The sequence below is a fragment of the Somniosus microcephalus genome, unplaced genomic scaffold (genome assembly GCF_052327205.1).
Source record: "Somniosus microcephalus isolate GS21.2 unplaced genomic scaffold, FLI_Smic_1.0 unresolved_chr4, whole genome shotgun sequence".
NCBI classification, from domain to species: Eukaryota; Metazoa; Chordata; class Chondrichthyes; order Squaliformes; family Somniosidae; genus Somniosus; species Somniosus microcephalus.
In genome coordinates, this window is record NW_028225182.1 from 14,539,590 (window position 1) to 14,547,642 (window position 8,053).

Sequence of the window (8,053 nt, forward strand, 5' to 3'; positions counted from 1 at the left end):
TTCTGCGGTGTTTTTCCTATGCGATCGAACGGACTGCCGTCGTTCGCACCCATGGCTTCCAGTATTTCCTCCTTTAGGTCCTCAAAACCATTCTGCCCTCTCTTAGCCTCATCTGAAAGGGTCTGATAGAGCTTAGTATCTACAGAGAAAAGGAACATTTTGGCTTTCTCTTCATCATCACAGCCATTAACACAGGCTGCCTGTTCTATCCCTTGCAAGTGCACTGAGGGGTCTCTCTTTTCGGAGAGCAGGGGAATATGTTTCACCAGGCCTCTGAGCTGTGGGGTATCATAGGGCACCAGATAGGTATGCTGAGCAGTCCCTGGGTCTTTATCGTTCACGGGCGGCCCGTACCTCCGTTGTGGGAAGGGGTACACTGGTCCTGATCCCCGCCTGCCTAGCGGGACCTGCTGGCGTTCTCCTACCACCCCATTGTCCACCCCTTCTTGCTGCCAGAGCTCCTCAAAACTCGGTGCCGTGGGCTGCTGTCTTGGGATCTCTAATTCCCTAGCAAGCTCTGTTCTGGGTGCTGCCTGTGGGGCGGTTTTATTTGGGCTGCTGGTACTGTCCAATGGACTTCCCTTCGGACTTATGAGACATTCCATCCCTTCAGTCCTTAATAACTCCATACCCAAACTCTCAATCATTCTGTTACATGGGGTATGATCTGCTCCACTAAACCTTTGGTCGCAGGCCAGCTTATAAGCTGCCTTTACCTCCTTAACCTTTTCCTCCTGCTCTGTTACTTCTGAGGTGAGGTGGGTATTATCTTCCCGCAGTCTCATCTCGTTCCTCCTTGCTTCTGTAATTTGGCACTTTAGGAACTCTATCTTGTGCCTCGCGTGGCTTTTGCCATCACTAGTTTCTTGGGTGAGGTGTGCGTTTTCCTCCTGTAGCTTCATCTCACTGTCCCTAGCCACTGTGGCTTCCTGCACAAGGCGCTCTATCTCAGCCTGGCATTTCATGACCTCTAGTGTAAGGCGTGCATTTTCTTCCCGCACCCTCATCCCACTATCTCTGGCCTTATTCACCTCTCTTATGAGGCATTCTACCTCCGCCTGGCATTTTTCAAACTCTGACTCCCGATTCTTGGCCTCTTTAACCTCCTCCCGCACCCTCATCTCACCCTTCTTAACCCAGCCACCTATACCATAAACGGTGAGCTTACACACTGCCGCTAACTTCTGCAGGGCTACCTACAGACTAAAAGCAAGAAAAGCAAGCGCTGGTGCTTTCTCCAGATCCAGACCACTTATCATATCAAAAACTGCCTCCAGTCCTGCCACGGTCGCAAATTTGAAGGGGGCATTCTTTACCTGGTTTACGGTAATTTACCTTCCTTTACCTGGTTTACGGTAATTTACCTGGGCAGGCAGCGTTTTTGCCACTGCACTTTTTGCACTGCACAGCGGTTTCAAATCACAAAACCCCTCCTTCCAGTTCTGACTGGAGGAACTTATAATTAATGATATATTAAAATGGACAAATGGTCTGGATGCAAGAAAGTCAAACTTTACGAAAACTAAGAAACTACAACACACGATCTTGTAATCACGGTAAAATTGCTTAAATAGGGAAGGAAAAAAACGGACACAACGAGGGAAATCGACTAAAATACAATTCTAACGAAATCCCCACTTTACTCCCACCCCTAAACCTATCATAAGTTGCCTTGTGGAAGGCCAGAAAAATATATGCTCACCACTGCAGTGCCAGCTCCATGTCCAACGAGATCTTCACTGTCCTGAAGTAAAGAAACACCGCAATGTTTTAAAAGTAAACTGCTGGTGTTCTTACTTCTTCAGACAGACTCCCACGCTGCAGAGGGCACACGGAGGCAAGCCAGAGAGAGAGAGATGCCTCTGAGAAGCAATCTCTTATACCCCAGTTTTGGTGCCGAAATGTGCCCGCCCAGATCCGGAAGTTTCTGGGCTAAAACAAAAGGGATCCAACTGTCCCCATTTTCCAGTAATGGGTGGTTCAAACCCATTCATTTTAAACTGTTCCCTTCCTCAGTTTAAGTGTTTCTTTTCAAATGTCTGTGCTGAGCCTTCGAACCATCTCCATTCAACCTGATGGGTTTTGAATGGAGTTGTATTACTATGTAAACAGAAACCCATTATCTTGTAGTCACTGAAACCTCAGTCAATTGGTTTAATCCCTTGTGCAAATATCCTTGTAGCAGTTTCTGTAAACAAACATCGATTGTCTCTGCAGGGAGGGGAAACTCCCCTTTTGATTGACAGAATTTGACTGCCGTTGCTTCACAGACACAGAAAGCTGCTTCCATGCCCTTTGTCCTTGGCCATGCAGCTTGACAGCCATTTTATCCCTGGGCAATTTACCAAACTCAAGAGTTCCTTTTTTTAATAAAAATGTACTGTCTTAAGGTGTGCGATTTTTTTACAAAGTTCTTTGAATCCGGTGTTGTCCAAGTGCTGCCTAGCTTAACGCAGCCTTCTTGCGGTTCTGGGTATGTTTTAAAACATTGTCCAACCCAGAGACAATTTAAATCACGCAACGTCTTCGTCCACGATGTGGGTTAATATTTCCCGATCTTTGGGGGCTGAGGGGATTTTGCGAACCCCTACAATGTTACCTCTCTGTGTTTCGTGTACAAGGCAGACAAAGCCCTCTGAGCACCAACATTTAACAGTGCCTCGCCGTTTAAAAAAATGTTCTGTTTTCTGATTTTTCCTACCAAAGTGAATAACCTTACATTTCCCCACAGTATACTCCGTCTGCCACCTTATTGCACACTCACTTAACCTGTCTATATCCCTTTGCAGGTTCTTTGTGTCCTCCTCACAGGTTACTGTCCCACCTATCTTTGTATCGTCAGCAAACTTGGGCACATTACAATCGCTCCCTTCATCTAACTTACTGATATAGAGTGTTTCGCCTTAATACCACACCTAGGGGGGAAATTCAGTTGTTTGCACCTCCCGTTAGCACCTTAAGAGGGCAATAAATGGGCGTAAAGCAACTAGTGCCCGGGCGCGGCGATGCTTGCGCCACTCGCGAAATTAACTAGACTTTTGTGGCGGCACTAAACACTACCGCCACGATCTCTTGGGCTGGCAGATCGTGACGTCAGTCAAGTGCACAATGCCCTGGTAGTGCCCCGGACCAGATATTTAGTGGCGCCCCCTGCCTTACTGCCTGCCGCTAGCAACAACAGTTTGAGGAGAGCGTTATGCAGTCAGAAAGGGACTGGGGGAGCGCTACTTAAAGGCGACCGCTTCCTGCCTTTTTTTGTTGGTGACATTTTTGCACCACGCATTCTGAGAGAGAGAGCGAGAGAGACTTCTGGAGAGATTCAATGCTGTGTGAAGGAGTTTTGGGTACAGAGCAGCACTTTGCAGGTTTATTTTAGTTTGCCCTTCCTTGCTTCGCCAGCGCTCTGAGGTATCGCATCACTCCTCGGACTTTTTGCCTTAAGACTGGTGTGAAGCACCTGATTTAGCGCTCCAATCATCTCCAGGGGCAATAAAAGCCAAGTTTGCCGTCGGAGGTGATAATTAGTGCGCCAGGCACTAAATTTTGCGCATGGCCGGTAATGCCGCCCCAAACGGGGTGATACTGAACTTTTCCCCCCTAGTCACAGTGCCCCGTGTGTGGCACTAATGGAGATTAACTGATAATAATAGAATGCTATTGAAAGATATAAATATAGTCAGTATCCTAAGGTACTGCACATGGCAAGGTTCCTCTTCGCTGTGTGTGCTATTTCTCTCTGTCTCCTCCTTTGCTTCTTTCTCCCTATTTCCCTTCTCTTCAATCCTCAATTCCTATGTTCGCGTCTCTTTTTCTCCTTTTCTCCCCCTACCATTTTTCTTTTTTCCTTTCGCATGGGAGCTGCTGGTTTGCATCGTGTGGTGGTGCACAATAAGCAGCCGCCAATGTCCTCCGGAAGCAATTTGTGGGTAGGACTTGGCCGGAATTCCCTTCCGACCCATCCCCAAACACTCACGCCTCCCACCCCTCATTCCCATTGCATCCCCTGTACCGTTACCTTCCCACTGACCCCGCCCATTATCTTCCCCTCTCAAGAACATGAGAAATAGTAGCAGGAGTCAGCCATATGGTCCCTCAAGCCAGCTCCGCCATTTAATAAGATCATGGCTGATCTTCGACCTCAACTCCACTTTCCCACCTGATCCCACCTGATCCCCATATCCCTTGATTCCCCTAGAGTCTAAACAGCTATCGATCTCAGCCTTGAATATACTCAACGATTCAGCATTCACAGCCCTCTGGGGTAGAGAATTCCAAAGATTCACCACCCTCAATGAAGAAATATCTCCTCATCTCAGTCGCCCCCTCCTTCTGGACTCTCCAGCCAGGGGAAACAGCTTCTCAGCATCTACCCTGCCAAGCCCCTTAAGAATTTTACACGTTTCAATGAGATCACCTCTCATTCTTCCAAACCCCAGAGCGCATAGTCCCAATCTACTCAATCTCTCCTCATAGGACAGCCCTCTCACCCCAGGAATCAGTCTGCTGAACCTTCATTGCACTCCCTCTAAGGCAAGTATATCCTGCCTTAGGAAAGGAGACGAAAACTCTGCACAGTACTCCAGGTGTGGTCTCAGCAAGGCCCTCTACAATCGCAGCGACACTTTCCTCACTCGTACATTCCAACCCATTGAATGTCCTCTGCCATGTGCTTGCACATTCCATCAGCCTGTCAATGACCTCTGTGTACACAGGGAAAAATAAACAGAAACGTAGAAGATAGGAGCAGGAGTAGGCCATTCGCCCCCTCGAGCCTACTCTGCCATTCAATGAGATCATGGCTGATCATCCAAACACAGTACCCTGTCCCTGCCCTCTCCCCATATCCCTTGATCCCTTTAGCCTTAAGAAATATATCTAACTCCTTCTTGAATATATTTAATGAATTGGCCTCAACTGCCTTCTGTGGTAGAGAATTCCATAGGTTCACCATTCTCTGGGTGAAGAAATTCCTCCTCATCTCAGTCCTAAATGGCTTACCCCTTATCGTTAGACTGTGGCCCCTGGGTCTGGACTGCCCCGCCATCGGGAACAGCCTTCCTGCATCTAGTCTGTCTAGTTCTGTTAGAATTTTATAAGTTTCAATGAGATCACCTCTCATTCTTCTGAACTCCAGCGAGTATAAGTCCAATTGAACTCATACGTCATTCCTGCCATCCCAGGTATCAGTCTGGTGAATCTTCGCTGCACTCCCTCCATGGCAAGAACATCCTTCCTCAGATAAGGCGACCAAAACTGCACACAATACTCAAGATGTGGTCTCACCAAGGCCCTGTACAACTGCAGCAAGACATCCTTGTTACTGTACTCAAACCCTCTCGATACGAAGGCCAACATACCATTTGCTTTCTTAACCGCCTGCTGCACCTGCATGCTTACCTTCAGCGACTGGTGCACAAGGACACTCAGGTCTCGTTGCACTTACCCTTCTCCCAATCTATTGCCGTTCAAATAATAATCTGCCTTCCTGTTTTTGCCAGCAAAGTGGATAACCTCAAATTTATTCACATTATACTGCATATGCCATGCATCTGCCCAATCAGCCAACCTGTCCAAATCATCCTGGAGTTTCTCGGTATCCTCCTCACAGCACACACACCCACCCAGCTTTGTGTCATCTGCAGACTTGGAGGTGTTGGTTGAAGGATAAAGATTTGTCCAGGAGAACACCCCGGTGTTCTTCCAAATACAACTGTGGGATCTTTTACATCCACCTGAGAGGGAAAACAGAGCCTCGGTTTAACATCACATCCGAAAGACGACACCTCCGACAGTGCTGCGCTCCCTCAGGACTATTTCACAGGAATTTGTGCTTCAGTCAAGTGGAGCTTGCACCTACGACTCACGCGAGCGCGCGAACAACTGAGCCGAGGCTGACACCCAACATCAACCAGAAAGCCCCCTTAAAACAGAATAACCTAAGAATTAGGAGCAGGAGTCAGCCATACGGCCCCTCGAGCCTGCTCCACCATTCAATGAGATCATAGCCGATCATCGAGCTCAACTCCACTTTCCCGCCCGATCACCATGTCCCTTGATTCCCCTACAGTCCAAAAATTATATCTATCTCAGCCTTGACTATACACAAAGACTCAGCATCCACAGCCCTCTGGGGCAGAGAATTCCAAAGATTCACCACCCTCTGAGTGAAGAAATTCCTCCTCATCTCAGTCTTAAATGGCCGACCCCGCTTCCTGAGACTATGCCTAGTTCTAGACACTCCAGCCAGGGGAAACAACCTCTCAGTGTCTACCCTGTCAATCCCCATGGAACATAGGAACAGGAGGAGGCTATTCAGCCTCTCGAGCCTGTTCCGCCATTCAATGAGATTATGGCTGATCTGTGATCTAACTCCATCTATCTGCCTTTGCCCATACTGTGGTGTATGTGCCTTTAAGAGCAATTGTGGTGTATGTGCCTTTAAGAGCCCCAGGTGTGCATAATGCCGGTAATTGCCACTTGGGCTATATAAGCCTGTGTATTGTGTATATCCTTTAGAACCCCCCCGAGATTTGCTTAGTAAATATCTATGAACCAACTCCTGTCTTCAGTGTCTTTATCTACACACGGACACTACAGTGGCGACGAAGTGGAAACGGACTTACCTGCAATTCGGCAGCACCTCAAGGACATCGGTTCCTCCAGCGTCCAGAAGACTCAAGGAAGTAATAGAAACGGTGGTTTCACCAGCTGGCCAAGCTGGTGGCAGGTACTGCGCAAATCCTTCCTGGGCGTCAGGCTGGGGCTCCAGCGGTGGGCTCTACAGCTGAGACAGGCAGCGAAATCGGAGGCAAGCAATAACGGACTGGGAGGGTGCACTCGGGAGACGGCCGGCGCGGCAAGCAGGTCAGCGTTTAGACCTCCGTCGGGAACGAGTCTCCAACAGTGAATAAACGGAAACCACAGTAAAACAGCGTTGTTATCGGTAGCAGCGGCGGCAAAGTGCAGGAAGCGCAATATCGTTGCTCCAGAGAAGAAAAAAAAAGCGCAGGAAGCGCCATATCTTTTTTTGAAATGCCTAAGTCTGGCAATATTGATGCTTTTGATAACGAAACAGAGCCTAACTTTGGCAATATTGATGTTTTTGATAACAAGATAGAGGATTGGACCACATATGTAGAAAGAGTGGAGGTGTTTTGCACCGCAAATGGAATAGAAGATGAAAAAAAAGCTTCAGTGCTTCTGGATCTAATGGGCGCAGAAACATACAAGCTGTTACATAACTTAATCACTCCAGCCAAACCGATGGACAAGAATTTTGAGGAGATTGTTGATACCCTACACTGCCAATTCGAGGCAGGACTGGCAGATTCTCTTCAAGACAAATTCATCTGCGATCCCCTAAGTGTAGAAACACAAAAAAAAGGTATCTTCTGGAAAAGATCTAACACTGGACAAGGCTTTCAGTGCAATAGGAGCGGCAAATATACAGCAAAGGCCACAGGACTTCGGCACCCATGAAATGACGCGGGGTTTCAAGAGATGTTATTGCTGCGACAGATCCAACCATGACCAGACGGATTGCTGGTTCAAAGAAAAAGCATGCAGGTGATGCGGAAAGATGGGACACATTCCACGTGTATGCCGATCTGAAAATAAAAAATCCACTAACAGGAAAAGAATCAATAAGGAAAAGCACAGAAAGGTACAAATGATGACGGACAGTAGCTCCAAAGACCAGAAGAGCGATAGCCACTCCGGGAACAAGAGACTAAGCTCTCTCAAATTACATAATGTAATTGCCAATGAAGATTACCAGACCATTTGGGTTACCCTCATAATAGCAGGGTCCCCAGTTAAAATGGAGCTAGATACAGGATCAGCTCTAACCGTAATAAATCGATGAGATTACGAGAGGCGATTTTCACATATACCTCTAAAAGACACATCCATTATCTTAAAAACATATACGGGGCAGAAAGTATACCCCAAAGGAAAAATAAAGGTGCCTGTGGTATACAACGGCAAAGAAATACAAAAGTTGTATGTATACATTCTACAAGATGGTGGTCCACCGTTGTTGGGACGTGAATGG